Raw genomic sequence first — 26343 nt, 5'->3', positions numbered from 1 at the left:
CAAGGCATATATCTGCTTAGTATTAAATAAGTGAAGAGTTCTAAACATGGTGCTTCAAAAAAAAACTAAGAATCAAAAACAAAAATTGCAAGGGAATCCTAGAAGCAATGATAGGCCATGATTTTTAACACAGGTCCATAGACCCAGTCAACTAGGGAAAGAACGCGAGACTTACACTTATCTTTTCTGCTATACCCGCAGGCTCCATGCATACATTCTTTAGAATGACTGTTGGTTGAACATAATAAAGCTCTGTAGCCATAACTGTGGAACTAAAGGGAAAAATAAGCAAACTCTCTGAACAGTTTTGACTGAAGTATTATATTTGGTTCCTTTGTACTTCTCCTGGAAAAGGTATGCTTTATTTTGCTTGAATTTTAAGAGTTTCGAGAAGAAACAGTGAAAGAGGAAGAATTAGAAATTAGTGGAGACTTATTTGGTTTGTTTAAAAATGCTGTGCTATTTTAAAAATCCTTAGAAGCCTTATTAATTGACCACTATCCTATTTTTGCAAGGCATCAGATAAAAATGAACATACCTTCCCCCACTCAAATCACAAGGGCATTCTCTACCACCTTGTCTGCCAGGAAAAACAGTGTCAGGAGAATAAAACATCTGGGTGGGAGCAGTATAAAAATATCCAGGACGCCACCACCATATGTTGCAACAAAATGGCCAGCCCCACGCTCCCAGGCTTTGTTTATGCTTCATATTAATGGACCCAGTCAGGGTAACCAGGCAGCCAACTAGCAGCATATGCTGCTCTGACTATGGCTGCCTCAATTTCATTTTCAGAGGCAGTGCATGGCACACATCTGTCCTGTTCCTACCACCTAAGTTGCTACAGCACCACACCCTTGACTGAACTCCTGAATCTTGAGATATTTACTTTATCTGCTACACAAGTAGGTAAAACTTTTGAATTGCTATTGATAGTTTGTAAGAGAGCTCAGAAGAAAAGACGGGGAGAAGGAATGGGAGAATAACGCATAGTGTTCCATCTGCATTGATTTACGAGAGCTTCTCAGTGATGACATCCCCCTGGAACTTGCAGGTTCCAGATCAAGCCTTCACTTCAAGGACCATGGTGAGGATTTTGGCCTCACCCTCAGATGAAACCAGAAGTGATTAAAGGGTTCTGAGTGGAGGAGACAGTCCCTGACTTAATATTTAGTGGAAATATTAAGTGAACACTGGAAAAATAGTTGTAGGGACAGAAAGAGTGGGAATATGTAAGGTCATCTGTAGTTGCAATAAGTACATGAAAACAAATTTTTACACCTGAAGGTTAACCCAACTGCTGTTTTGATTCATGACAGTGAATATGGAGATGCTGTAGGGGAATTAGGAGCTGGTGGAGAGGGGAGAAAACACACAGAGATCCATATATATTTTGTTTTTATCTTGCTCATTAATCCTTACCTCTCTATGCTCCTCAGGGTTAGTTACAATGTGAGACTCCTCACAACTTCCATTACCCTTAATATGCCAAGCCCATCCCCGCACTGAGAATTTGTCCCTCATATTCCTCCCACCTGAAAAGCCTTCCCTCTAATTAAACTCCATCTATCTTTAATTTTCCAGCCCAGGCACTATTACATAATATATTCTTACCAATCTGCTGCAACCCTGTTATAGACACAGATCATAATCATATCCACACCTTATGTGTTGACCCCTCAAAATTAAATGATTACTGTACTCTAGCTTGGATTATCAACATAAAAAAATGAGGATATTCTCATTTATTCAGGATCCTAAAATAATAATTAAGAATTAAGGGAAATATTTGTGAAGTTCCTGAGTAGGCTTTGCAGAAAGCTTGAGGCATTTATTCCTCAGTTCCTTTGACTTTTAATGAGAGTGTATATATGCAAACCAGGGATGCAAGGCACATGAAATGCTGTTCCTGTCCAAAAGGAGTGTCAGTCTAAGGAAATAGGAGTATGACCAGAGAAATGAAATCTTCCTAGAAAACACTCCAATCTAGGCACACAGAGATAACAAGAGTTAGTTACAAAGCATGTGTCAGATGTCATCTATTTTGTCCCATTTTAAAGAGTCTGGTATGAGGTCCAAGAGGAAAAACTCCAACCCAAAGCTCCATGGCTCCATAGAGTTATTACAGATTGAATGCAAGACTAAGATAAATCTTCAAAGCTTGAATGGGAAGAGACTGAGACACCATCTGCCAGAGGCAGCCCAAACTGTAACACACCAGCTGAGCTATAGAGAGTGGCAGCAGGGACAGCTATACCCAGCACAGTGATGAACTGCACTGTCAGCCAGGGCTTAGTTGAGGACTTTAACTACAGCTGGACTTCCCATGGGGGATTGGAGGTTTCTGGTTGCCCAGATCCAAAGGAAGTGCTTGTTGATCGAAACCCTTAGTGAGATAGTCAGAGATATAACAGAAGGGCAGACAGATTCACCTCCAGGCCAGAAGGAGTAACAATTCCAGAGCTCAGGGAAGTCTGCCCACTTTCACTACAGGGCAATCAGGATAGGTAGCTGCCGTGTATTGAAGGTGGTATTATTATTATTATTATTATTATTATTTTGGTGGAGGGAGGGCATGGGTAACTTTTCTGATAGTTGTTTTTGATCTCTGCAAACCAGAGCAAATCATATTCTTCCAAGAAATAATGGAAGTAAGAAATTTAAGTGGTACTGATCCGTGGGTCTTTTCTTTTTCTCCACTACATGAAGTGACCCATGACAAGGGTTAGGTCAGTCTACATAATGGTTCCACATAGACACATGATAACTGTACAATTCATGTCTTATCTTATTCCAGTCTACTTTCCATAGTAGAGGAAATACTTGGTGATCCTTCTGTAAGTCAGAGCTTGTCTGTACTCTACTTATAATGCTCTAGGGACTTCCCATTTCCAAATGCCCTTAGATAAGCGTCCCAGCACCCATGCTCACCAGCCCACTAGGCTTCACTGCCTGGTGACTTCACCTCTGGCTCCTCTCCCCTTGGCTCACTCTGATCCTCATGCAATGAGTTATTGTTCCTCAAGATTAAGCATGGTAACATTTTAGGTCTTTACACCTCTGGTTTGCTTTGCCTGATAGGCTCTTCCCCAAGCTATCCTCGTGACTCAGTCCCTTCTGCAAGTATTTCTCTCATGCCACATCCTCAGTAAAACCTACCTTAATTGTCCTTTAAAATTAAGATAAAAACATAATAAATATCATCCAAACTCCAACCACATCTCCAAAAATTATTTTCCCAAGTCTGTCATTCTCTCTGTTATTTTACTCCTGAGTCATGCTCTATAACAACTCGTGTATTCTGTTTTTAACTACATCAATTCACTAGATTTTTGGGTCTGGAAGGGTCAGGATTTTTGTCTTCTTGTCTTCTCTGCTCCATCCCCAATTTCTAGAACATCCAATAAACATATTTAACAAACTAAAAACATCTCTATCTGACCAGATTGGGAGAATTTTGTATATTTCTTATGCTCTGTGGTGTCTCACACAGTGAAAGACCCAGACTGGTCATGAACACAGGCCCTATTGGTTAATATTCTTAAATCTTTGTTCTACTACCTACTCAGTTTCTCAAATAAAAAGCAAGAAGTTTACTTTTATTTTACTTTCATCAGGACTGTATTAAAAACTTAAATAATTATCTACTTTTCAAAATTTTATCTGTACAACTTGGAAATCAAATTGGGATAAAAAAATTATCCTGATTTTTCAAACCTCCAAGGTTATTTTGGAACTTGCTGCCTTTTTATTAATAGAAGTTAAAGAGGGAATTGAAAACAACAAAGTGGAGGAGAGACACAGAAGCACTTGTTATGGTATGTCCTTGTTAATTTTATCTTCCTCTATATAATAAGAGGAGTGGGCTTGGAAGGAGATAAGTATTAGGGCCTGTTGTAAGAATTCTTCCATTCATACTTACAATACTTCTGTGCAGTAGCTACTAAGAATAATATTTACAATGGAAAAACAAATTTGAAAGAATCTACAACCTGACTGAGACTTCACAGCAGTTGTACAGAACCTAAATAGCAGCCTAGTAGACTAGGGTTTGGCAATTTATGGCCACTGGGCCAAATATCACCTGCCACTTGTTCTTTTAAGTAGAATGCATTTTGAAAAACCACACCCATTTCTGTGTATAATTGATAACTTTTTCAGCATCATACTGACTCAGTTGAGTAACTGCAACAAGGTATCTAGCCTCCAAAGTCAACATTACTTACTGTGTGTCTCTTTACAGAAAAAAAATGATCTAAATCCTGTACTAGGCTATAAGTTGTACGAGGACGGGGACTCTGTGCCTTCTGATCCCTACTGCATTCCCAGAACCTGGATCATTTCCTATCATAGAATGGGTGCTGAGTATAGCTCTATTTTAGTGAATAAATTAGCAAGCCTGAATATGACTCTAAATGATAGTGTCTTCAGTGTAGTCCTTTTGCCCTCTAGGCATTTTTTTCTACTAAGTTCCGAATTTGTTTTTTATAAAGATCTCCTTAAACCAAATTCTGTTGTATTAAGGAGGAACTTACCACCAAAATAGAGTTAAAGATAAACATGTACATGAATGTGTCATCTTCCCTCAAGCTCAGTACTGATTAACAAAAGGCCAAGGAAATATACCACATTTGGTAAACTGCTCATCCTCCCCATACTTTTAAATTCTATTGTTCTTGTGAAAAGTAAGATGAAAGACAGGGAGAGATTTCAATATTCATTTTTGGTTGATGGTGTCCTAATCCACCCACTTCACTTTTCAAGTGGTAGAAGGATTTTTCTATTGAGGATTATTATTTATTCATAAATAGTAATAAAGATATTAATAAATGGTGATTATATTATAGCTCTTGAAATGATCTGAAAATCTAGCTGTGTTCTCTCTACTTTCATTATTCTAAAAAAGATAGGTGCTATGCAACTCAGCCAAAAGTTCTGATAATAATGGACCAGACTGAAGGGTATCTATTCCTTTTGTACACAGCTGCAATATACAGTAGAGATTTTTTTAAAAATTATATGTATGGAATAGATGACATAGGCTTGCTTATACTTTCTGCTTGAAAAAGATATTTTTAAAAATTTCATATTCAAGTTTCTAAACCGACTATTTCTAAACATTAATTGGAATGAACTATACATAAAAAGGTCAGGTTAATGAAAATAAGCATTGTTTAACTTGGTAACTTTTAAAAGTTTTAAAGATACTGTAGTAGAATTTTTTTTTTTAATTAACGCAGTATCTGTCCCTATTCCTGCAGGAAATAGCACTCTAGTTTTCACTGAGAAAGTATACCTCTTCTATTCCTATCCCTAGTCATTGCTCTTGGCTTGATGCTATAGTGGTCTTCAAGAATCATTCCCTGATCCAATTCTTATCCATCCCCAGAATTTGACTGGTGAGTAGTGAACACAACCTCAGTGTAGCCACTGAATGCCAAGTCTTAAATATTTGTTGAACCACACTCTTGGAATTGAAAAGTTGTGATAACTCTGAAACTGCTCACACTTTGCCAGTTTGGGCAGGGACGGGATGTACTTAATGAGATTAAAGTCAACTCAGAGAAGGGAATAGATAATAAATAAATAAAGGTCCAAAAGATGGGAAAAATGAAAGGATGATTTCCAGTAATCTAATTTAAACTGCTGTAACTAGTATGCCTGCAGTTATTTCCCTAGACTCTTTTTGTAATGCAGTAAATTTCTTATTTTAGTTACAGCAAGTTGATCTGGATCTACCAATTGCAACCCAGAGAGACCTGACCAATTTAGAACACAGATTCATTTGAGAATTTTCTGTTCTGGAGAGTTCAAATGTTTAAAAAAGTTATCTTGTTAGAATTGAACAAGAACTAAATTTAGTCTCAGAAAACCTCATTTCAAAATTATAATTTTTTTTTTCAATTATCTGAGTTTACTGAACTTTTCTATGAGAAAAGTATAATATTTATGCTCACCAACATTTATAAAGTCACTTGAAGATCAAACAAGACAATGAATATGAAAGTTCTTCAGAAACTGAAAGTATCGAATGCAAGTAATGGCAGATCAACTTTCTTTAAAACAAATAGAAGATCATTGTGTTTCATGAAAATATTAATTACCTAGAACTCTTTTTTTGAAAGAGTCATTAGAAAAGTATAAAGTGCCTTATCAATTAACTCATGTCACAAGTTCTGAGAGAAGTTTTGTAACATGGAAAGAAAAGGTGGGAAATTTTCAGAATTTGACCCACATGAAAACTTCATTCACTCATTAATTCAGAAAAAGTATTATGAGCATCAACTACTAAGTCAGTACTACAAAATGGTCCTGAGATTCAGAAAGCAAAAATACTCCAGGTATAGCTGGGGAGAAAGACAGACCTCTCAATAATTCAAATATAGTAACAGAAATGTTATGATAGAAGAAAGAATCAGAGAGAGGGAATCCACTGTTTGTGTTTAAACACTGGGAAAAGTTTAATGAAGAATTCAACTTTTATGTTCATCTGGAGGGATAAAATGTGGTTCTCTAGGAAGATAAAAGTGAGGAATATTCTGTAAGTTTTAGGTAACTGTAAGGATCAAATAATCTTGAGCAGCAGCTATGTGTGGCCTTGCTCATGATTTCTTACTTCTTTGCTTCTTTATCTCTCTCTTTTTTTTTTTTTTTTTCAGAGACGAAGGGTTTTATTGTAGTAATATCAGTAGCTAGGATATTTGCTTGCAATGGTTCTGAGACTTTAATTCCCACAGGGAAAGAGGACTAGGTTACTTCTGCTTATGCAGTGAGCAGATGGGGTACAAAGAAGAACCTTGGCCTTACAGAACCTGAATCTTTTATGATGAGCAGTAAACAAAACTTCCCTTTGCTCTAGAGGGAGACATTATCTTTATCTTCCAAGACTATTCCCCTATAACCATTCTTGGAAAGATAGTATAGTACAAACAATGCCTCTGCTCACAGGACATGCAGAAACACCAAAGACATGTATAGAACTGTCTCCTAACAAGTAGATAAAGAAATAGGAGATCTTTGATAGCTAAACATGCCTTGGTGAGTATGGTCTGAATAATGGTACTAGGACCCTTGATGTTGAAAATATAAGGCTGAGCGGAGTCAGGCTTGGCGAGAATTGGGAAAGAGGAGAATATAGTTTTTAGTTGGTTTAAGAGTGCCATGAGACCTCTTCTTACCTACATATTATTTTTTTTATTAGAATCAATAGGGTGGAGAAGTGAGAAATGGATTGGTCATCTCTAACAAACCTCAGGATTCGTGCATCTCTGTGTCCTGGAGTTATTCATTAGGATGTTGTTGATCCTTGGCTAACCCATAGTTTCCCAGATAATGGCAGGCCAAAATAATTTTCATCATAGATTCTTAATATCTGGTATTTAAAAAGGGTTTTAATGCATTGCAGCTATTATTTTATTTTATGATTTTAAAATCTTAAGTACCTTATTCTTCCAAATCTTTCTTTCATCTCTAATCTTTTACTACTTTACCCATTACAACTTGCTCAATATACTGGCTTCTGTTTTTTCTAATTCTTCATACTCTCAATTAACCTTGTGCATGACTTTACTTCTTTTTAATTGTTTGTTCTATTTAGTTACACATGACAGCAGAATGCATTTTGATTCATTGTATACAAATGGAGTACAACTTTTCATTTCTGTGGTTGCACAACATGTAGAGTCACATCATTCGTGTAATCATTCTTATACATAGGGTAATGATGTTTGTCTCATGTCACCTCTTACCTTCCTGTGCACCCTCCTCTCCCCTCATTTTCCTCTACACAATTCAAAGTTCCTCCATTCTTCCCTCATCACCTCCCCAGCTCTCCATTATGTATCAGCATCCGCTTATCAGAGAAAACATTTGGCCTTTGGTTTATTGGGAGTGGCTTATCTCACTTAGCATGATATCCTCCAACTCCATCCATTTACCTACAAATGCTATAATTTTACATCAGTTTAGAAAGGACAAGGACTCATTAGTATATGTTCCAGATAAAATTGACTGCATTTTGTGTCTGAAGCTTCATTTAACAGCTACGATGCTTTTCATGTTAAAAAAGTAGTTGCCCTAAGAATGGTTGTAAATGTAGGAGAATGACTTTAGTCATGAACTTCAAGAAAAAGCCATGGTGTATCCCAAAGTTATTCTATTTGAAAATAATTTTAATTATACATAGGGTAATGATGTTTGTCTCATGTCACCTCTTTCCTTCCTGTGTGATTGGTTGACTAAAGCTCACAAGAAGGACTGGTTTAATCTGAGGGCCATCAGATTTCTGAATGTAATCTGTGCTTTCTGTTCTTTGACAAACAGGGGAAACAAGAATAATGCCTACTATCCAAGAAATGCCACGGTTGTGACCTGGCACCTTAGAAATTTTCCTGGTTATGAAAAATCTGTGAATCAGCACTTTCAATCAGATTCTTTAACATGTCATAAATACTCCAGGGATTATTCTTCCCAAATGACCAGTTGTCCATACTCAGTAAAGCACCCTAAGGAGATAGACAAGTGTTCACACAGCAAATTTTCATCACTAAGCAGACGCTCACTGAATATTTATTTGATTGAAGTGTTACCACTTCACTCCTAATGAGCACTTATAGAATTTAGAGTGCCAAGGTAACAATAAGTATGTTATAGATAAATATTGTGTTTTACCACAGTGTGTTGCCAGTGTGTGGCATTCACATTTTGAGAGTTAGTATAATTTAAGCATCATTAACTACCCTTTATCATTAAATGTTAACCCTTTATTTTTTAAGAACATGATCTCTAAAATATGGAATTTTGCAAAATGTAATTTAGAAAATTCACATCATTAAAGTTTTCTCCTAATGAATGCTTTCAGTTGAAATCTATTCAATACAACAAATTTTATTTGAAAACTTATGGTAGGAAAGTCATTAAGGGAGGTTTCCCATGGGATATTGGTATTTATTGGTGAGGCAGGTGCTGGTGAAACACTTTGTAATAATTCATCTAGTGTGCTGATAAACACTTTGAGATAGTATTATTAACCTGTTTTCCAGGTGAGAAAACAGCCCATACCTGGGCTTACGTGAATTTCCAAAGTGTACAAGTATTGAGACTACGCAGGCAGTTTGTTTCTGGAGCTTCTTCGCTAAAGAAGCTTCTTTTCAGAGCTTCTTTTCAGTAATTAATGTTTATTGATTTCAGAATTTCAAGGATCAGGATTACTGTACTTAATGATTCCTCATTAAGTACATCTTGGTTAATAAGTGAGTCGAGTTTAACTGAATTGAAGTAGTCTTACCTTTATTGATTATATAGAACACGATAATAAAGAATATAGGAAACAACATTAGTCCATACTGTCTCTCACTTGTCTATATTTTTATTTGTATTTTGCTTGTTTTTAAGTAGATTATTTATCTGTATTAATTGACCTGTGTTTAAGCAACCATTGCTGGCATCCAATTAACTTTACATGATCTGGCTCTCTCAACAAACCAGGAATCTAATTTTGTTTGTTTGTTTACAAGGCATAAACAAAAGAATGTCATACTTGGTGCATAGTTTAAATACGATTTGTCATTCAAGGTTAATGAGCTGGGACTTTTTGGTTAGTTCTAGTGAGCATGCGTTGTTTTGAGGGAACGTCTGATCCTTGAATCACTTCTGGCTTCTTGTCTCAAGAAGTGATCTTTTCTTCTTCCTCATCGCATGCTCCTGCCATTTCTATGCCATCTGCTGTTAGGATCCCACCAAATGGGTGGTGCTGCCTGATCTTGGACTTTCAGCCTCTGAAACTATAAAGTAAACATACTTTCCCCCCACCCCAAAAGCAGCAAATAGTAATGCAAAACCGACTAATACATATGATTTGAGAAATAAATGTTTAAAAAATTCAGTTCAAGACTCAGGAAACTTACATTATTTGGAAAATAAGCAATAAAGGCTGTAACTTTGGTTATTTTTTCTATCTAAGCAAACAGTTCTACTTCCAAGTCAAGACTTCGGTATGGATTTTGACCCTATCACATATGGACAAACTGGATCCATCTCAATAGCTCCATTGCATAAGCTTGACTGCCAGAGAGTCACACCAGTAGCAAATTCATTCTGGATGATCCTGCCAAGATACTACCATTTCAGTTCCAGGAAGTATTTCTTAACTGGTTGGAATGCTTCTAGAGAGATCCATAAAAGACATTTTACATAAAATTGCAGAAGCTTTTGGTCTTATCTTCCTGCTCGCCTCTCAAGCACTCAACTCTACTTCTGCCAAAAATTTAAGTGTTTGTTTTGTTTCTTTTTTCTATTCACTCAACAAAGATAGAAAACAATGCAAATAAAGAACCATCAGTTCTCCAAAGGAAAGCGAATTCCCTGGATTCCTGAAGAAAAGTCTCTTTTGTAGCAGGAATAAATAGTAAAATCTTTTATTTTCTAATACCTTCCATTTACTCTAATAAAGTCAAAAGTTCCTAACCATGGGTTTAAGTGATTAATTGATCCAAGCACTTTTTTCAAAGGTAGGGAGCATAAGGCCCAAGAGTTAAGGATATTACCCAAACTCACGTCCTTATTCAATAGCAGAATCAAGTTTTGATAACTGAACTCCTGCTCTTCCTTGGGATGACTTATGATCATGGTCCTGCTTCCATGAGCACATGCTCCACACTGAGCAAGGAAAGGGACCAACACACTAAGCTACTATGATTCTGTGTGGTTTTATTCTTTCTTCAATGGCATCCCTAAAGAAAAGACATCAGTACTGTCTTAAAATCATATGTTTGATTAAAATAAATAGAGTAGGTGCTCTTGAGAAAAGAAAGAAACACATCAGTAAAGTCCAATGGAAGCTCATTATCTGGAGAAATGTATATTCATCTAAGAGGAAAGCTCTCAGAACTCCCCCAGAGAGAGATGAGGAGGACAAATTTCAAGTTTAATCTCCACTCTGGCAATTAACATGTGTATTCAATGAAGTCTGGTCAATTATCCTTAAAAGCATCATCTTTTTAGATAGAGTACTTTTTTAAATGCTTCACTAATTCTACTTATCATCAGGAATAAAATAATACCAACAATATTGTCATTATAGCAATCCTTCATTATTATGTGTGCAGATGAAAGAGAAAGGACAGGGAAAAGACTCACTCATTAAATATGTCCTTCCTCCCCCACCTCTTTTTGTCTGTCTTTTTGCTTGGTTAATTAATATATACATTCTTTTAACTCAGCAGTGTTAACAGACATGTTAATGATGCAAATGAACTTCTAGGCCATAGCTTTTGTGTGAATGTCTTAAATTATTAGGTTGTTAATTATGATTATGGTTATATAAAGTATCTGTTTCCAGTAGAATAAGAAAAAGGAATATACTTAATATAATATATATGTATAATGTGTGTGGATATATTTATATGCATGTGTAACTATATGATGACAATATATAGATATGTTGATGTAAAAATTTATTATTTGTTATGTTATTGATATAGATGTCAATAATACCTATAGATATAGAAGAAACAAAAGCTCAGAGACCTTAAATGATTTTTCCAAAATTAGTTTTCTAAGTTGAGTTAAAAGAATATGCTTTCTGATGCACATATAAATTCAAGTATAAAGATATTCTTTTAGGGTTATAACCATTCAGCTAAGCCCAGGCAAGAAGACCATTGGGAAAGATTTAAAATTTTTTATTTCAAAATATTATATCTATAGGGACTTAAAGCATGCTTCAGGCTGGGGACGTAGCTCAGTGGGAGAGCATTGGCTAGCATATGCAAAGCCTCGGATTTGATCTCCAGCATTGAAAAATCAAAACAAAAGGAAAATCCTCAATATATTTAAAGAATCATGATCTTACAGAGTATGTTCTCTCAAAACAAGATGAAGTTAAATGAGAAATACAACAACAGAAGAAAAGTTTGGAAATCCACAAACATGTGAAAGTCAAATAATGTACCTCTGAACAAAAAAAGGCATCAAAGAGAAATTAAGAGCAAATTGGAAAATATGTAGAGATAGGTGAAAATGTAAGCAAACATACAGACCTCAAGGGAGAAAAGATAACAGTGCTCAGAGGGAAGCTATTAGGTACAAATGCCTTTTATTAAAAAATATTCCCAAATTAAGAGCTAAGCTAAACCTAAACAAAGTAGAAAAAGTAAAGTAAACTAAACCCAAAGTAAGCCAACAGAAGAAAACCGTAAAGATTGAGAAATAGATGATAGAAAATAAGAGTAGAAATCAGTGAATTAAAAGGTGGATGATTCTTTGAAACAATCAACAAAATTGATGAACATTTAGGTTGCTAACCAAAACAGAAACAGAGAAAACTCACATCACCTGAATGAGGAATAACAGAAGAACATTAATATCACCATTACATAAATAATTAAAAAAAATGAGGAGACACCAGGAACAACTACATGCCAAAGAATTAAAATACAGAGATTAAATGGATGAATTTATAGAAAAAATAGAAAGTCTAAATGGACCCATAACAACTAAAGAATTGAATTAATAGAAGAACCCAAAATCATATGACTGGTGAATTCTACTAGCTGTTGAAAGAAAAATTAATACCAACTCTTATTTGTTAACACTATATTAATTAACATAAAAATTTTCAAATAATACCAGGAGAAAGTACATTTTACTTTCATTTTTTGTTACTAGTATTACCCTATTAGCAAAACCTAGAAAAGATACTCTAGGAAATCAATAGCCCTATATCCTTTATGAATAAACATCTTAAAATCATCAACAAAAGACTAGCAAATCAAATCCAGTAACATATCAAAAAATTTATACCTGTACATTATAAGAAATGTCCAGTATAGAAAATCAATAAAGGAGGATGAGTGTTTCCTTAGGACTAGGAAATTACAGCTAATAGGAACAAAAATTCTTTAAGAAAATGTATACTAAGTGGCTATTGCTCAACTCTCTGAAATATAAAAAAAAATGGTATACATATTATTTTGTATTATATTTTTTTATTTGTTCTTTTTAGTTATATATGACAATAGAATATATTTTGGCAAATTATACATACATAGAGTATAACTTATTCTATTTAGGATCCCATTCTTGTGATTGTACATGTTGTGGAATTACCCTGGTTATGTATTAAAATTCAAGGCTAGGAAGATTATGTCCAATTAATTCTAGTGTACTTCTTATTCCCCTTCCCTCTCCCTTCCTTTTGTTCCCCTTTGCCTAATCCAAAGTATTTCTTTTCTTCCCCTCTCCAGCCTGCCTTGTTTTAGGTTACCATTCGCATATCAAGGAGAATATTCAGACTTTGATCTTTTGGGTTTGACTTATTTCACTTAGCATGATTGTCTCCAGTTTCAACCACTTACCAACAAATGCCATAATTTCATTCTTCTTTAAGGCTGAGTAATATTCCACTGTGTATACATACCACATTTTCTTTATCCCTTCATCCGTTGAAGGGCATACAAGTTGTTCTGTAGCTTGACTATTTTGAGTTAAGCTGCTGTAAACATTGGTGTGACTGGGACACTGTAGTATGCTGTTTTTAAGTCATGTGGGTATAGACCAAGGAGTGGGATAACTGGATCAAATGATGGTTCATTCCAAGTTTTCTGAGGAATCTCCATACTGTTTTTCATAGTGGTTTCACTTATTTATAGTCCCACCAACAGTGTATGAAAGTACCTTTCTCCCCACATCCTCACCAACATTTATTTACTTTTATTCTTGATAATTGCTATTCTGACTAAAATGAGATGGGAAGTCAGTGTAGTTTTAATTTGCATTTCTCTAATTGCAAGGGATGTTGAACATTTTTTCATATATTTTTTGACCATTCGTATTTCTGCTTTGTGAAGTGCCTGCTCAGTTCCTTCATCCATTTATTGGTTGGGTTATTTATTTTTCTGGTGTTTAGTTTTTGAGTTCTTTGTATATCCTAGAGATTAATACTCTATCTGAGGTTCAGGTGGTAAAGATTTTCTCCTACTCTGTAGGACATCTGTTCAGATTCTTGTTTCCTTTGATGTAAAGAAGTTTTTCAGTGTGATATCATCCCATGTATTGATTATTGATTTTATTTCTTGAGCCTTAAGAGTCTTATTGAGGATGTTGGTCCCTCAGTCAACATGATGGAGAGTTGTGCCTACTATAACTTTTAGTAAACTCAGGGTCTCTGGTCTAAGAGGCATACATTTTAATTGAGTGAATTTTATGCTATATAAATTGTATCTCATGAAAGAGGTTAAGATATGACAGTAATAAACAGCAAAAACCACTATTAGCCTGGTTATTCCTCAATAAGCAATGTTAAGAAAAGAGATGCATGAGATTTTTTGGATCTTCAATCTCTAAAACTTAATACACTCATTTTTTTTTTTTTGGAAATATTTTCCTAGTGCTTACCAATATGATTATGAAGAGACCTTTGACTGGAGTTATTTTTGTTTAAAACAATGAGTGTTTTGTTCCCAACAGCTAGCTATAAGAGAGATGTGATGCTCATGAGAAATTAACTTACCATAGATAAAATATCTTTTTACATGAAATTTAATAATACCCCTATATTTTTCTTACCCTCTCTCCTTTGTACTCTACCTTTCCTAATGTGAGAGTGCTATAAGATAGGTGGACTTATACCTGGTAAATAGTGAGAAAATATTTTTCTTTCTTTTTTTTTTCCAAGCACTTCTTTTGCATTTAGAGACTGTCTGACATCTTGATAATTTTTTTTTTTTTTTTGAAAAGTGGCCAAGAAAAGCTAGATTTGGGCTCCCGGAATACAATGAGAAAAATAGAGAGAGGGTTGTAAAGGATTCTAGGTGCAGGCTGAACTGATGGCACCTTCTATTCATGATTCTGATCCTGACATTGGCTTGGAGGCAGAGGCGGCCCTCCTCTGATCTTCCAAAGCCCCTAAGGAGATAAAGGACCTGTTGGAGGATGGACCTTCGGGCACGCAAGGGCACAAGTGTGTGATGGCCACCCCTATGGAACTCAGCAGGGACCACAAAGTTCCAGCCTCAGTTTGTTCTCAGAACAAGCATGGCATGGGGTTTGGGGGCTTCAGTCTTGGAGACAGGGCAGAGTTTCAGGTCTGTCTTCTTGGCCTGGGAATATTTGGGATCCCCAAGCTGGGCCATCCAGATCACCCTTCTGGAATTGCCAGCTCTCTCCTCTCTCCTCAGTGGACAGGACAGCGGGTGGGAGGGCAGCTTCACCCAGCAGGAGACACTATCTTCTCTCCATTGGACACCCAGCCCCTCTCCTGGCGACACGGGTGTGTCTAGATCTTCAAGTCCACAGGACAAATGTTGCCCGTTTTGTGCTCTCTGACCCACAGCTCTCTGTCTTTGGCCAGGTTCACTTTTTGAAGCAGTTGGTCCACAGGCTCAAATGTGCTTTGGTTGAATGTGTCTGTCTCGTGCCGCAGCTGTGTGTACTGGCACAAATGTTGCGGATCGCCTCCACCCTCTCCACTTCCAGTCGCTCCAACTCCAAAGTGGTGGTCACCCTCTCTTCACACCACTTGGACTGGGCCTGGCTGCAGAGGTCCACACAGTGCATGAGGTCATCACCAGCCTGTGTGGACTTCCTCCGGGCCTTCTTGATGTCCTCCTCCGTCGTTGCTCAGCTCGATCTCCAGCTGCTGGCTCTTCAACTCCAGGTCTCTCTGCCGCTCTGTGAGGGCTTTCCGGGCCTTCTCCACCGATGTATAGCGGCTGGCGGGTTGCTTGCGGAGGTCAGCGATATGGTGGTCACACTTTTTCATGTCTTTCTTGAAGTTCTCACGAAAGTTCATTAGGGGCTTCTCTACCTCGCTGTGAAGCTTGGCAGAGAACTTGAGATGAACTTCTGCTTCATCTGCCAGGCTCTTCTTCACCTGAGCCCATGCTTCTCCCAGGGAACCTTCCTCCTGTGCAGCCAACGAGTTCTGAGAGAGCTTAGCCAAGTTCTTTGCATATTCTTCTTCAATCCTTATCCCCTCTAGGATGAATTCAGACATTTCTTTCTGCATGTGTTTGCCCTTCAGTTGCTTTTGGAGCAGCAGTTCAAACCCACCATGGTGCTATTGCCTTGAGGGTCTTTCTTATCAGGCCAGAAGTAGTCACAGTAGCTCCATTCAGTTGGTTTCAATAGCTGCTATTCAGGCATTGTGTCTAGGTGAGGGAACATCACGCAATTTATCATCTCTGTGTGGTCACCTTTATTTTCAAAATTACATATTTTGTCTTCATTGCCTGAAGTTCTGTCTTCCAAGTGGTCTCCTCTGTTGGTGCTACTTTCCATTGAATTTTTATTTTGGTTTATTGATTCCTTCATTTCAAGCATTTCTTGTAGATTTCTTCTCAGGATCTTTATCTTTTTCTTTAAGTTACCTTCCTTCTCCTAAAACAGCTCTGATTTCACTCTTTATATCCTCCTTAAAGTCATGAAGCAGTTTTACTAAGTAAATTCTGAACTCCTTGGCTGACATTTCTTCTACTGGTTTGTCAATAGTCTATAATTGGAGCATCCTGGTTTGTTTGGAGTGTTTTATTTCCTTTTTTTTTTTTTTTTTTTTTTCATTTTGTTTGTGTGTCTTCCCATCTAACCGTGGAGATCTGAGGTAGTACAGTTTCTACCCTGTAGATTTATTGTGTCCCTGAAGGTTTCCAGTACCTCACAAATCTGGGTTTCAGTTTCCGTAAGCTCCGCCATGCCGCAGTCCCAAGATGGCTCCTGCATCGCAGAGGATTGATAAACTCCAGTGGAGAGTGAAGGGTATGGAAATAGGCCCCAGAGAGGGAACTTCCCTTCCAGTTACCCTACCTGCCCTCCTGCCCTTCCCTAAATAAACCCCTCACCAAAACTCCTCCCAGGACCTGGCCCTGCCTGCCAAAAGGCCCATCAAAAGTAACTAACTCCTGACATCCTGATATTTTTGAGAAGAAATTTCTATCTGAAAAAAAAAAAAAAAAATGGAAGAAAGAACACATATCTCCTGTTTGTTCTGCCTTTGGAGCTTGCCTGCCTAGACAGCATATATATTTATTTTGATCCTTGTTCAGTGGGGCAAATATATCTGGTCTAGACTTCAGTTTCTCTTCTATATGTATCTAAATACTCATCACTCTCTAACCCTAAAATTGAGGTTTAATGCTTGAAGCAAGTAGTTTCCTTTTACCTTTCCAGGTATAGGTCTAACATACAAGATACCTTAAGAGTAAGCTTGTCCAAAGGCCAGGGTTCAGGTAAAAAGCAGAGTAGTTCAATGTTTATTCTCTAATATTTATCAGTAGTAAAGCCAACAGTTGATTCCTATTTTAATTTTAAAATGCTTCCAAAATGGGAGTGGTAAAGTGGGTGTTATTCAGAATCCGCTTACGTGGGAGTGGTGTGTCAGAAGTACCTCAGAGCTTTGCTCCTCTGGTGCATGGGAAGGTCATCTGTCATGGGTTTCACAGCAACAAAAGCAGAGCTCAGTTGATTCAATCATTTGTGTACACTTGAAAAATATCAGCTGATGAATTCATGCCCTAAAATATAACTTACCTAGATCATAAGGGAAGTATAAGGATCTGAAAGTATATCCCATAGCAATCATGAAGGGCACTGTGTGAGCAGCATGATTACTAACTTTGTATGAAAGGAAGTATTCACTAGTTCCAGATGGAAGCAGCCTGGCATGCAGCTTGTCTGTCCATCCTCAGTCCTAACTGTCTCTGCTCTCCCAGGATAGGCATCCATCTGTCCAGAATGATTTAACTAGAGCTCTGCCTGGAGGCAGGAAGCTGGGCAACACATCCAGCATTATGTAATACTCCCAAAGTATACTTCTACCCTATTTGCTTCAGTGCCAGCTTTGAAATTTCCCAAGAGAGGAAGGGAAGGTAAGATGGGGGCGGGGTGGCAACTAGGTTCCTATTTCCTGTGCACTTAATATTCCATGCTTGAATTGTTCATCTGTCCTTATTCTCTTTTATCTGAGTCCTAATTTCATTTCAAACTCCCATGACAGAGGGAAAAAGGTCCATTCTATCACCTTTCCCCAGGCACATTCTCTTTTTGCAGACACTGTTGCCTCTAGTATTCATCAAAATCATGTCTGAGTGTCTCCTTTAAATGTCCCTTTGTATGCTTTGTATTGGTGACATTGGTACTCCTACCTCAGACCTGTAATTGAAATAAATAGTGCAGAACTGTATTCTGGGCATATTTCTTTTTCTCTGTGCAGGCCAACTCACTTTATCTGCAAAATTCAAACTGCATAGAGATGAATATTAATGGTCATATTAGTATGTAAAGGTGGCATTGAGATTGATGCATGGTAACTGTTCCAACTAGGAAGTGTGGAATTACCTATCTCTTTGATAATACCGTGTTTTCAGTACCTAACATGACACTCTTGAGGCTCATATCTTTTACTTTCATTCTACTAGCATATGACTTCCTCTCATTGAGGGGCTACTTGGGGGAAAAATGTCTACTGAATGGTGCCCACCAGCCCGCAGATTCCCTTCAATGCAGCATATAAATCTTCAATTTAGGGTTACCAGAAATGTGAGAAAAATCATTATCTTTAAAGAGAACTCTTTAGGTGGACAGACTTAATTAACCCTGTAGGAAGTTTAATTTAAATCAATATTATCTATAGGTATATTATAGCAATTTATTAAACATAATGATACTATTATAAAACATAGAAAATTGTATGAATCCAAATTATGATTTTTATAAATATTTGAGTGGGATCTTGAATAGGATTTTATAGTTGGAGATCTGAATGACAAAACTTGAGGAAAGCTTAAATATGGAAAAAATAGAGATAAAGAAGTTAATGTAGAATAACTATAGACTTTGGAGCTTCAAGGGACATCTAGATGGAATTTTACAATAAGAAAATACAGTCAACAGAGGGAAGGAGATTATAAAAGACATAAATTTCCTATGTTGAAGAAAACTATCTTCAGCAAGAAATATTCTTACTGAGGTCTCAGTACCAATAAAAGCAGTTTTGTGTTCAGATGTAGTTTGGGGAGAGGTTAATTTTGTAAAGATAATTTTAAGAGATTTTAGAGCAAGTGTATAAAAAATGAGAAGGAAAGTCATTGTGGTCTTATAGAAAAAAAGAAAGGGAGAGAGAAAGTGGAAGAGAAGGAGAAACAGGAAGAAAGGAGGGAAGATGGGAGGAAGGAAATTTTATTGTCTTAAAAGCTCTAAAAAGACTATCTGTTTGTATGACACTGCTTTCAAAGTTGAAAACGTAATTTAGAATCCTGAATCCTACATCTAGTCAAAATGAGGGAACTTTAAAAAGTCAGTGACTCTGAATTTTATATTTCCTGTGTCAGTCTAAAAAATAAGTTACTTGAGGCTAAACCATGCAAATTAAAAAAAAATTTAAATACAATAAAAATAAATCACATGTTGGTAAATAACCATCATAAAACAATTTTTAAGATTGTAAAAGAAAATTATAGACTTATAGTGTAAGAAAGCATATAAATTACACACACACACACACACACACACACACACGTAAAATTAAGAATTAAAAGGTTAACTGTATAATGAGGGTGGGGAAACAGATGAAAGTTACCTTCAGTTCTCTCATAGTCTTCCAGACTATGAATCGCCAAATATGGTTTCAATCTTCCCTCTTCAATGAATCTTCAACGTATACAAGTTTTTCTCTCCATTTTCCTAGCTGAGGCCCTAATTATTATTAACTAAAGCATTGCTCCCAGAGCATATTAACCTGTCTCCCTTGCTCCCTTTTTTGATGGTTTCCCTCCTTAATTCTATCATTTATGCAAAGATTTGATCTTGTGTAGTTTAAAATTTTCTATGGCTTTATATTGCAGAAATCACTAATTTTCTTAGAGTGTTCATTTATGTTTTCTTCTACAGCAATATAATACAAATCTCACCTGACCATGTGATTGAATAGCAGAAAAATTATTCTTATTCTTTTGCACAGAGAGATGTAGCCATGTTCTGGATAAAATAATGTAAATAAATGTGGCTTGTGTGACTTCCAGCATATGTATTTAAAGGACAGAGAACATTTGTACCTTTACTCGTTGTTCAGAGACTGGAAGGGAAATATTACCACTAGAATGTAAATAGCCATACAAGATAAAAAGTTGTGGACCACATGTTGAGGATGACAACTTGGATTTTGAACATAGAATCATTACTACCCATACATTGCCTATGTTTGCACATAGAAAGAATTAACTACTATTATTTAAAATACTGTATTTATAGACTGCGGTTGTAGCTCAGTGATAGAGTGCTTTCCTAGCATGAGTAAGACCCTGGGTTTGATCCTCAGCACAACATGTAAAAACAAAATGAAGGTATTGTGTTCACCTATAACTAAAATAAAATAATATTAAAAAATTTAAAATACTGTATTTCAGAACTGTTTTTCATGTAAATATTTAAAACAACCTAGTATACTTAACTCAATAATATTCAGACTCTTGTCTATGAATATCAGAATTGTTAATAATCTATTGTCTGATAACCTGACTTTCTCCTGGGACCTTCTGTCCTTAAAGAATACATTCTCTCCAGGGACAGTGGTGCATGCCTATAATCTCAGCAGCTTGGGAGGCTGAGGCAGGAGTATAGCAGGTTCAAAACCAGACTCAGCAATTTAGTGAGGCCCTAAGTAACTCAGAGTGACCCTGTCTCTAAATAAAATATTAAAAAGGACAGGGGATGTGACTCAGTGGTTAAGTGCCCCTGGGTTTAATCCCTGGTACCAAAAATAAATAAATAATTAATAAAAGAATACATTCTTATCAATGCAACTCCTTTCCGTTTATCTTTCTATTATCCATAAGTCTTCACAGTTCTTTCTGTGATCTTCCTTGTCTACTTCCTAAGACTTTTTTTTCCCCATCATTCTCAGGACACTATTCAATGAGTAAATAGAGTAAAAATAACTTTTTTCTCATTCAAATTATTTTCTTTGGTTAACAAGGATTTCAGCAATCTATCAAAAGATTAGAGAATCCAGAATTCCAAATCACACTAAAAACCCTAAAATCCCTTGGGATGTGTATTCTATTGAACAATTGCAATATTCTAGCATATTCACTTTCATGTGTTTAAAACAATTAGATATCAGAGGTGCATTTATTTCCATGGCTTTTATTTGTTTGTATGGTCTACTACAGTATCTCTCTCAGGACCACACTTCTTGAGAATCATTATAGGTAACTGGTAAATATTTAGAAATTTTAATGTAGAGAGGTAAAAAGAACCTAAATGAACAGATATGTGAAGAGATGAGTACATACACACATATATGCGCACAGGTAGGCAAAACCTGTGTATTAAATGTATTACACTCTTCAGATTAATTGTCTTTAGATGTGGAAAAAATAGCTACTGAATATTTTCAGCAAACTTTTCCCCTCTGCACGTATATACACAATCAATGACTCCTATTTCTTAAGTGGTCTCTTATTCAATATTTCAGGACTAAATTCCTATTACTGTTGAGTCCAAATTCAAAATTTGATGAATATATCCCAATTATATCCAATTTGGAACTCTTATACAATTTATTTTAAAAAAATCTATCCCTTTCATTGGCATTCATTTGCAGCATCACTGTCCTTCTCATCTGCTGGAGTGATTGTCAGCACTCAGGAATCTGTCAGTCGGCGTAAGGGTGCCCATCTCAATCAGAGGCGAAAATGACAAAAGGAAGCATTATGCCTCATTAAATGATATTACAGACACTGCCATGCTCTAATCTGTAATTGAAAATAATTTCAAAGCCACACAAAGAATGGCCTCCTGTGAATTTTCTAACACCTTCAAATTCAGACTCAGTTTTAAAACATTTAATGATTATATGATACAGCCAATCCAGTCAGCCAGAAACGCTGCCTCTCTCCATTCTTAAAGCTGGAACAGATACATTATAGACAAAGCAGAACCACTGGGAAAGAAAAAAATAATGGTGACTCACGAGGCTCTATTTGGGAGTCTGAATTTGAGGAGCATTTCCTGCTCTAGAATGATGTCCACCACACAAATCCTTCCCAACCAGGGGTCCCTGTTGTTGGTGCCACCAAACCAGAACAGCCCCCTTTGTGTGCTGACTCCCCTTTGACCTCTTGAGTTGTTTGTGCCAGGTGAAAGTTGAATCACATCCCTGGCACAGCACGAGATGCGCATTATGCCTGCAAAGGCGGTTGAGGATTGGAACTAGACAAAAGACTTTCACTATCTCTGGCTGACAATCAAATTCCTTTCAGCAACAATGCACGTTCATGGGAGGAAAAAGCTAAAAGAGGAAAGCAGCAAGACAATCGCAGCAGTCATTTCAATAGCTACAGAATCTGGGTGCTCAACTCTTCCTCAAAAAATTCAATCCTATTTTCCTCCTGGAGCTGCCTAGTGGCCTCACTGGGACCAACTCCAACAACCTGAACTGCACTTCTCTTTCCGTCTTATGTTATTTGGGCAAACACCATACATCAGACACCGTACTATATGTTAGCAATATATGGCTTCTCTACAGTAGAACTATCTGAAGGAAAGGGAAAAATAGAAGAATGGTGGGATGAGGAAATGATTATTCTTGAAATAAAAATTTGCTCATGATACAGATAAGAATTGAAAGACATGACAATTAAACACCCAAGTCTAAAGTTTGAAGTGATGGGCATATGTTTAGATAAACTTTTAAAAATCTAAAAGGTGAAAAAAGAAAAGCAAACTTCACAGGTGAGATGAGTCTTGTTACCCCAGACAGATCAAATTATATTATTAGTGTTAAATCTAGAAACATAAGTCAGAACCTCTGAATGTAAGGGCTTTGATGGAAGATCATGGAAAGAGTATGCACTTTAAGCTCAGACCAATATGGCATCCAATGATGACTGTTCCAGAAACAAATAGGATGCAGGCTCACATAGCCTAGATTTGAATCTTAGCTCTTCCACTTATTAACTGCATGACCTTGGGCAATATAATTTTCTTTATAGAGCCTTAGTATCTTCATCCATAAAATGGATATAAAGAAAAAATTGCTTCAATGAGTTGCTATGATGAAATAAGTTAGTCCAACAGAAGTGTTCGGACTATAGCATTTGACACACAGTAAGTGCTCAATAGAGAAATAGAGATAATGTGTTTTATTTCAGAAAACTGTTTGATAACTCAATGAAATGATCCATTTAGATCCAATATCTCAGTGTCTAAGGCATATAATTCTTGTATCCTTTCATTATACTGTAAAATCTTTCTAAAAAATCTCTCCTTGTAATCTAATGAAGATCTTATATTGAATGAAGATCATTATTTTAAAGTATATAATGGATGTGAAATCACCAATTGAAAAGGCACCTATGAAACAAAGTAATACTTGAAAATTGAACCAGAGTTTTGTAATAAGCACATATATGAATTATACAAAGAAGAAAACACGGTGAAAGGAGAGAGCAATAAAGAGAAGGAAGAAGGGAAACAAAGAATTCAGTGATCCATTTACTAGAATCCATAATATCTCCCAATGTTCTCTCCTAACACTAAACACTTTTCCTGAACAAGGATATGTTTTCAGTAAAGTGCTTGTAAATGATTCAAAATGAAGTGTTCTTAGTATTCATGATACAAGTCTATGAATTCCAGTTATCAAATATTGATAATGCTAATGAAGGATGAATCTAACCCATTTCATCCATAACTTGAGTTTATTTAAAATCCTATTTAGAAGCAATCATATTAAATGTCAGTGCTACAGAAGGAAGAGGTGAGGTTAAGATAATTTTATTTGGCTTATGTATTTATTTTTCAGGGATAACTAGAAGCATAGACTTTCTTCTAAACTTGAAAATCAACAGAATCCAGATGACTTGATGTGACCTAAGTCATAAGTGTAGGTTTTAGATTCTTTGTTCTTTTCTTTTTTTAATATCCTATTTGTTTTCTTAAATTGTCAAATAAAATTCCATCATTTATTTATGAAGAATATGTAGAGTGTTGAAAGTAGCATGGAGCTCTGATAAAGATGAACATAAAGATATATTAAATGAAATATTACTGAATATTACTAATTATAGGCCAGAAATTGTGCTTTATAAGAACGTTGGGGTAAGAAAGATAATAGAATTTCTGGTCTCACAGACCTTATGAAACACAATGGGAAGAGAAAAACTTAACACACTAAAATAAATATGTATTATACAGAAATAACAAGTATTTCAGAGATATACAAAAAGAGAACAGAAAAGAAAATTAATAGCTTCCACATCTATGAAATCCAGATGTAGAGCTGATATTAGCTAAGATTGAGCTAATGGTCCTGAATAACAGGTTCATTTCCTTTTTATTCTATTATTCATATCTCCAGAAGCTCCTTAGGATCTACCACAAAACTCTTCAAGCATTAAATAAATCAATAAGTAAAAATATTGGAAAACCTGAAAGTGTCACATCATCCTTATCCAAGATCATCAGTAAAAATACAGTGTGTCACCCTGCAGTCACCAGTGAAACCTGTGATTTACTCTTTTATTAACTTTACCTGTTTCTTGTGCCCATCAATGATTACAAACTGCGACCCAGGGGATGGAACATACTGATCATCCCCTGGAACTGGGTGTGGTAAGTGTACCATGGAGGAGAGGTATGTTCCTGTTGAGGTGTGTTTGTCGTGTATGTTTGTATGAGTGTGTGTGTGTGTGTGTGTGTGTGTGTGTGTGTGTAGTGGAGGGACAGTTCTGGTGGCAGGGGTTTGTGGTACCATATGGATCTGAGAGAAGCAACTGACAAATGTACACTGTTGTTACCAAGTTCAATTTAAAATAGTGACAGAGAAGGTGGCTCGAGATTTGGTAGGTAAGACAAATGCTCTGATAACTTAATATTTAAGTATTGTTTTTAAAGGAGAATAGGATCCCATGTTATTATGTTAAAGAAAGGGCTGCAAATAAGTTGAAGTACAGAAGAAGTTTGACCATTCATTTCAAGAACAGTTTGCAAAATTTCCTAACATATGTGCTAAGGAACTTTAGACCATCAAAAGGCTGGATGAACAGAAGGTTACTTGATCAAATGCATTAGAACCACTGCATTCTATCTCTTCTTTGGAGATTCATATTTGAAATTAGCCTATTAAAGGCTTTAAAAAGTCTTATAGTAAAGAAATGGGTTTAATCCACCATTTCTAACCTTATTTGACCATATAATCTATTTGAGGAATATCTATAACACTATAGAAGAAGTGTTCTAGGCACTACTGAGCTTCACAATCCCTGTCTTAAAGTGTTAGTAAGATAGTGTAGTCCAGAAACATCTTGCTACTAGACTAAAAGCAGACAGCTAATAATTATTAAATGCCTACTATGTTACAAACAATATGCTAGGTATATTACTGGTGATTTTCCACTTAATCATTATAATACTTGTGTGCATTTATATCATTACTATCACTTTACATATTACAAGGTATTAGAGATATCAATTAGGTGATTGAATACAATCACCTAAGACTTAAATAATATGATTAGAAATTCAATATATCTCTTAATGATGAGACAGCCATTTTTCCCATGTAGAATACCAATTTATTCTTAAAATAAGCTAAAAGACCCTTTTAATGATGCCTTCATCAAGAGAGTTCAAGTCATTTTTATTATGCACAGTATTCCTTAATTTCTCTTCTTCCTTTTCCCCAAACTTTGTTCCCTTTAGTTTAAATCACAATGCTTTCAAGTCACGGGCCAGGATGTGTCATGTTTAATTTACCAAATGAATATATGATCATTTACATTTTCATAAACTGTGCTTTTGTTTGATGAGGCATGAACATTCGAGTTGATTCATATGAGCTTCAATTTTCTTAAAAGGAAAAAGATGCAGCCACAGTGCCATTACTGAGGAGAAAACATCTGTACATCATTCAGCACAATCTCAGCCTTGGCAGTACTACTGGGTATGGACTCTGTCCGACACAGCCTGGGTGGAGCCAAGCTGGGAGTGGAGAGCAGAAGTAGAACACTGTGTAAGAGGTGAAAATTCTCAGAGTAAGTTGAAAAGCCTCCTTCTTTTCCTCTTCTGTTTTAAAATTTCTTTCTTCTCTGTATCTTTCTTTAGCATTGTGCCGTGTTCCCTGTGGAACTGATTTCTCCTTTTTAATTATTATCTCCCTGAACTAGATTGAATTGCCATATCTACTACTACAGAGAATGTGTGGGTTTGATAATTATGCTCCACTATTTTATTAGTAATAGTACCCTGTTGTTAACAAGTGGAAACTCACATGGTGTTTATGTAATTAATTTCTGTAGGAATGAAGGGGTAGCAGAGGGGAAAAAAGAACTTTTTCAAGACACTGGAAAT

General features: G+C 36.1%; 1 protein-coding gene and 1 pseudogene across 3 annotated transcripts in view; both read right to left on the bottom strand.

The window, feature by feature from the left end:
- Lrrc4c (leucine rich repeat containing 4C) overlaps positions 1–26343 on the bottom strand; it is a 1170008-nt gene that overhangs the window by 301392 nt on the left and 842273 nt on the right. The window lies entirely within an intron of this gene.
- LOC124958801 (growth arrest-specific protein 7-like) lies at positions 14805–16415 on the bottom strand (annotated as a pseudogene).

The sequence above is a fragment of the Sciurus carolinensis genome, chromosome 11 (assembly GCF_902686445.1).
Source record: "Sciurus carolinensis chromosome 11, mSciCar1.2, whole genome shotgun sequence".
NCBI classification, from domain to species: Eukaryota; Metazoa; Chordata; class Mammalia; order Rodentia; family Sciuridae; genus Sciurus; species Sciurus carolinensis.
This window is presented reverse-complemented; position numbering and strand designations above follow the sequence as displayed.